Genomic DNA, 6,000 nt, shown 5'->3' on the forward strand with positions numbered 1-6,000 from the left:
AAATTGGAGAATTCAAGATTCAGTGAGAGACCATGACTCAAAACTAATGGAAAAAACAATTGAGGAGGACACCTAGTGTCAACCTCTGGATTCCACACATATAAACATGTACACATACACATAAGTTTACAGACACATGCATACATACACGCAAATATATACACACCTCACACATGACCCTTTATGGAAACTTTCAGGTATATAGTAAAAACTGAGGATTAAAATGAAAAGTATGATGACAAAGTAAGCAGTGTGTTGCCAGGACTATGAATTCAGGAAACCCAGAATGCTATCTTATTTCTCTGAGAGCTGAGAAATCTGGATTCTTCCCCTAAGGGACAGTCCTGACTCTATTGTCCTGGATAGGTCTGTTTCATATAGGCTGACCATGGAAAGCAGAAAGCTTGCCAATGTTCATATGGCTGTGTTTGCCAAAGTTTGCTTGGGAGAGCTCTATTCCCTTCTTCACATAGTTCACGAAGGAGGTACTGGCCAGTATCTTCTGAAGACTTCCTATGCACTTTACTGTTACAGAGGTGAAAGCATCTTGTGAAAACTTAATGCAGTCGAATCTATAGTCAACTTCAATATAGTTGAAGGTAACATTTCCCTAACCTGACTAAAGGCAGGAAACATCCATCAAGTTACTTGCTGGGTGGAGAAGTAATGGCTATAATAGTGGGGCCATGCTGTCAGGAAGAGCTGTATTCAAGCCCTGACCTTCATGTCTTCTGGCTAAGTGACACTGGAGCAGCTATTTCACTTCTGTAAGCCTCAGTTTCATCCTCTTTAAAATAGGATTCGTGATGGCATCTGTAAGGAAATGCAAAGAAAGTTTGGAGAAGCGTCTATGGCAGGATAAAAGCTCTGCCCTTATTCAGTATTTCTCTATAGCTTCCACTTGCTCTCCCAGAACCAAGACACATATCTTGGTGAATCCTGGATTCATTAGTCAACTTCCAGATAAGAAATGGGCACATCCTCTCTTTTCTCCCGGTTTAAACCATAACACCTTCCTGTTCCAGAGAAACGACTTGATCTCCTATAGCCCTGAATTGATGTAGTTTATATAGTTAAAGTCCCACTAACTAGAAGTAATTGTTAGTTCTTTGAATGGACTTAATGAACTGGACATCAGATAATTTGTCATCTGAGCTAAATCTGAGACCAGCAATGATACAGCAGGCCTCCCTCCGGGGACAAAGGAGTTTACTTCACCAAGTAGTAGCGTAGTCATTTCCCCAGAGAATAATCTAGAATCATAGAGGATAGCTATTTTTGGAAATCGGGTGACCCGGATCTCCAGAAATCTGCCAGCTGCCGAGTGAAATTTAATGGATGTACGACTGAGTAGAAAAATCAACCTCCTGAAGCCACCAGATTTGATTATTTCTAGGAAATGAATTATTTTCTTTTGTCTTTCGAACATTATTTTTAACACCCAAACACTTAGCTTTGCAGTTATTTACTAAATGCCTGCTATCTACCAGGCACTGTCTTTGGAGTTTCAAACGGAGTTTTAAATAAGTAAAGATGCAAATTTCCTTCTGCTCCCACAGCACATACACTGCAGGCTGTGCTCAATGGAACATAAGGAAGAGAGAACACAGGTCAGAACAAATGTGTTATACACTGTAGAGAAAACCAGGATCCTCCGAGAAAACCTAGTCTAGTGGGGACTTCTTAGTGTGCCTGTTTGGAGATGGATCCTTTGATGGGGAGGAGGAGTCAGCCACGAGCGGGTCTTCCACAAGGCTGCTCCAAGCAGGAACATGCAACAGAAAGGTCATAAGGAGGGCAAGTCTGGCAGGTTTCAGGGACAGAAGGAGGACCAGACTGAGACGCACTGAAGGGAAACCTTCAGGAGTAGGAGATCCCAGCAAGGGTGGGGGCTGAGTAGCTGGCCTTAGAATTTGAATATATTGGGAAGGGCCTCATGAAGCCAGTCACAGGAATAATTGGAGCAGGGTCCCAGCGTGGATCCACAAATGAACGAACAAGCAATGGACGTCTGGGGATCTGGGTCTACCTTGAAACCCTGTCTATGGGATCATCTCTGACCTCTGGTCTTCCTTGTGTGTTTCTCCTTGTTAGCACTTCCTTGTCTACTGATAACTCTTCCTTACTTTGCTAGACCTTGACAATCGAGGGAAAATAAACAGAAAAAAAAATCTGTGTGGTTTTGTTTATTGCACATCTTCAGCTGTTCCTAATGGTCTGAGCTGAAACTTCATTTCTTTCTCCTGTGGTAACCCTTTAACCTTCAATACTAGGGAGGGGTCTTCCTTCCACAGCCAATGCTGTAATTTTAGATGATTTTACGCCAGGAGAGAGACTGAGAGCCAACATCTAGGAAAAACACAGACAATCAATAGTTCTGTGTTCTTTCTATCAGGAACTTTCATTTTAGTTCAGACTAACCCAACATGCTTATTGTTCAACCTAGGACAGTTTCTGAGTTCTTTTCCTTGCTTACGTGAAAGGAGCCATCACTACGTGGCTCCTTTACATCACACAGTAAGGTTTAGGAAATCACCATCCCTGCCCTGTAAGACATTCCTCTTTAGAAATACACCACAGACTACCCGGGCTCCGCATTCCCAGCTCAGTGTGTTCGTGGATCTCTCACAAGATATACCGACAGTGCGATGAAGCATCATTGTCTATATGGATTGCCTGTCCATCTTTAGACGTCAGCAAAGGCACTGGAAAAGCAAATACACTGGAAAACTGAGCTCATAGTGAGGAGAAAGCACGGGTCATCTGCAGGCCTAACCCAGAAAAGGAGAGAAATTGGACTTCAAAACAAGAAAAGGAACCGCCTGCCCTCAAAGACATTATGTCAGAAAATATGGACATGACTCATAGGCACGCTCTCTGAGAATTTCACAAGGTGGTGGAGAGTAAATAGCTTCCAAGTTGTGGAGAATAAGGGCAGCGATATAAACACAAACTTTCCTATACTGAGAAGTGCTGATTTCACTGCTGTCTCTCGGGGAGTAACCGGGAAAGGATGCTCGCTGGATTAGTCCGACACATTAACAGCATTTGGTGTTTTTGTTTTTGTTTTTTCTGAAAAAAAGAATTGAAGAAAGTTTCTTGGCATTCAATAGGTTAAACCTGCTATCTGGGAAGAACTCATTCTACCAATACCAGTCTTTTTCTTCATTTTCCCCTAAAGAGTTCATCTATATGCCTTGCCCAAGCGCACTGGCCAGTTTTCTAGACTGTGTAGTAAGAATGCTCCAGTCAGGGTTGAAGTAACTGGTCTTGTTTGTCTTCCTTAATGCTAATACAGCTTACTTCTGTCATGTACATTTAGACCTCTCTGTGGTCAGCAGAAGACACTGCCCTGCGAACGCTGAATGATCAGCCATTGGCAACCTGATCACCCTTCTCTTTGTTCAGAACGCATTTGAGAAACAACTCCTTGCCTTCTGTAGAGACAGCTAGGTAGATTTAGGCCTATGGATTTTAGAGCACATATAATCCTTTCCAACTGCCTCCCCCTAAGTTCAGATTCCTAATTTTCAACTGCTGATGGCATTTTCTATACTTCAGCATTTCCCAGAAGAAGAGAATGAACAGTAGATTACTACAAAATCGTCCAGCGGGTGCCAAATATTCAATCACACTTTGTGCCAGTTGGAAAGTAGAATATAAAATGTATATTTGAGAATGACCTCCAGGAGAAAATATTTTGAGCGCATTCCTTTAGATTGCTTTCTTTGAACAGAGCAGGGTGGTAAGTTCTAGAGAAGTATCCTTTTGAACGTCTTAGGCGCAGTCAGAGAATAGCAAAAGTCTTACTGGGAACAGATCAGATCACCTCTCACCATTGCCTGGACTTCCCTGTTAGGAGATACACAGAGTGAGTTAGTGATGGCTATGTCAGTGGTCAAAGCAGCATTTGATATTTTAACTCAAGACTTTGTCCAAAGATGCAAAGAGAGATATACTATTAAAGGTTTCTGAAAAAAAAATATCCCCTTAGGGAATCCCGGTCCCTTATGCCAAACCACTTACCTAGTTGGTATGTAAAAACTTAATTGAAGTTTGTGCTTGCTTAATCCAAAAGAAATACCTATTAGATTAAAAACTGTTAGTAAATGAAAGTATCACACCACTATTATTTGGCCATTTCTGGCCTCAGAGTGGGAAAACAAAAGACAGTTGACTGGGATAGCTGGAGAATACTTAATCCTGTGGAGAAAGGGGGGACTGAGGTACTTAGCCTTGACCTGTTCACTCACCCCCTTTTTGTTTATAACGATTTGACACAGAATTTGTGGCAGAGGCTCTCCTACGTATTTGGAGCTGTGAACCTCATCTCTGATCAACAGAAGCAACTAACCAGTAAAGGAAAACCTGCAGAAGTGCTCCAAAGTCGTTCTCTGCTCAGAATTAGGGGGCGGGTGGCAGCCACCTTGATGAGAAACCTAGGAAATTCTGGGTCATTTACTCTTCCTATAATCTATAGAAGTTGAACTGTATTAGAGCCGGAATCTTCATGGCACAAAAGCCAAGGTTCACGGATGTATCCTGGCCCGGAGTGTGATGAGGGCCGTAGACCATTTGGAGAGGGACAGACATGAAGAGGTGGGGCGGATGGGTGGGTCTGTTCTTTTGACACAGCCAATTTGACTCCAGGAGAGCTAATTCCCGGCTGGAGAAGGGAGAAGGGAATGCAGTCACCAAGTGTGTGGCTTACATGGTAACGGCAGCAGAAAATGACAGTGCTGGCTCTTTCCAACACAGAAACAGAGGCATAATGGTATCATTTTGGTTCCATTATATTATTCAAAATACATTGATTTTGAATCATACAAAAATGTTGCTAGGTAATGTTTGCGTAAGTCCAGGCTGTCAGTTGAGACACAGACTCCTATTGTTTCCACTCGGAGGAAGAAGCCATACGTAAAATACACCAAAGTGCTAAAAATAGCACAGAAGGCTATCTAAGTAATGTAGGCAGGGTCTGACAAGCACTGACATTTTTTTTTAAATTATATTTGTTTTTATCCATCTACTGCGTGGGTCCTGAGAACAAACTCAAGCCATTAGGCTTGGCAGCTGAGCCATCTTTGGGGCCCCAAATAATGCTTTCTAAAAAAAAAAAAAAGATTTCTAAGAGAGAAGGAATGACCCAGGTCTGTTGGCATAAGTCTGAGGCAGAGGGATTGCAAGTTCCAGACCTACTTGGGCCACAAAGTCAGTTCAAGCCTGGGCAACTAAGTAAGACTCTGTCTCAAAGCACAAAGCAGAAAGAGAGCTTGTCATATGACTTACTAGTAGAGTCTAGCATGTGTGAGGTCTGGAGTTCTGTTCTTAAAACAAGACAGAAAGAGGGAAGGCCGGGGAGGGAGCATCCTGGATGTGGCTGGCTCGACTCTTTCATATAATGTGTTGCAAGTCTAATGGCCTGAGCTCCATCTCCAGAAACCACAGAGTCGAAGGAAACTTATTCTTTGACTCCTGCCCCACTGAAAAAAATACGTAAGTATCTAAAAATTAAAAACCAAGAATCTTGCCTCTTAGAAATATCTCCTGATCTTGACAGCCCTCTGCCTTTTCCTGCCATGGTTTCTGTGACTCGCTCTGTAAAGGACCTCTTCTCTAGTACTAGCTGAAATATCCTTTATATGTCATTGGGAGATGACAGGTAGCACCTTGGAACCTGCCACATGAGCAGAGGACAAATGACTCAGTCTAATCCTCCTCTTATGTAATATTTTCTGTAGGTCACATCACTGTCCCTAAAGCAGGGCAGACTGACCGTAGGTTGAATGAATATGTAAGTATTATGATGTAATGTCTGGTGGCTAACAAGGAAGGTGGTACTGGGGGGCGGCAACTGTCCTGTCCTTTAAAAGGAAAGAAGAGGTCTCAATATATCCAGAATGTCATTCATCTTAATTCTGACTCAGAGCAAAAAGTTGCCATCAGCACATAGTATGCGGCCATCGATCTTAATAAATATTTACCAAGCTTTATGCCAGC

The sequence above is a fragment of the Myodes glareolus genome, chromosome 21, assembly GCF_982192425.1.
Source record: "Myodes glareolus chromosome 21, mMyoGla1.1, whole genome shotgun sequence".
In the NCBI taxonomy this organism is placed as follows: Eukaryota; Metazoa; Chordata; class Mammalia; order Rodentia; family Cricetidae; genus Myodes; species Myodes glareolus.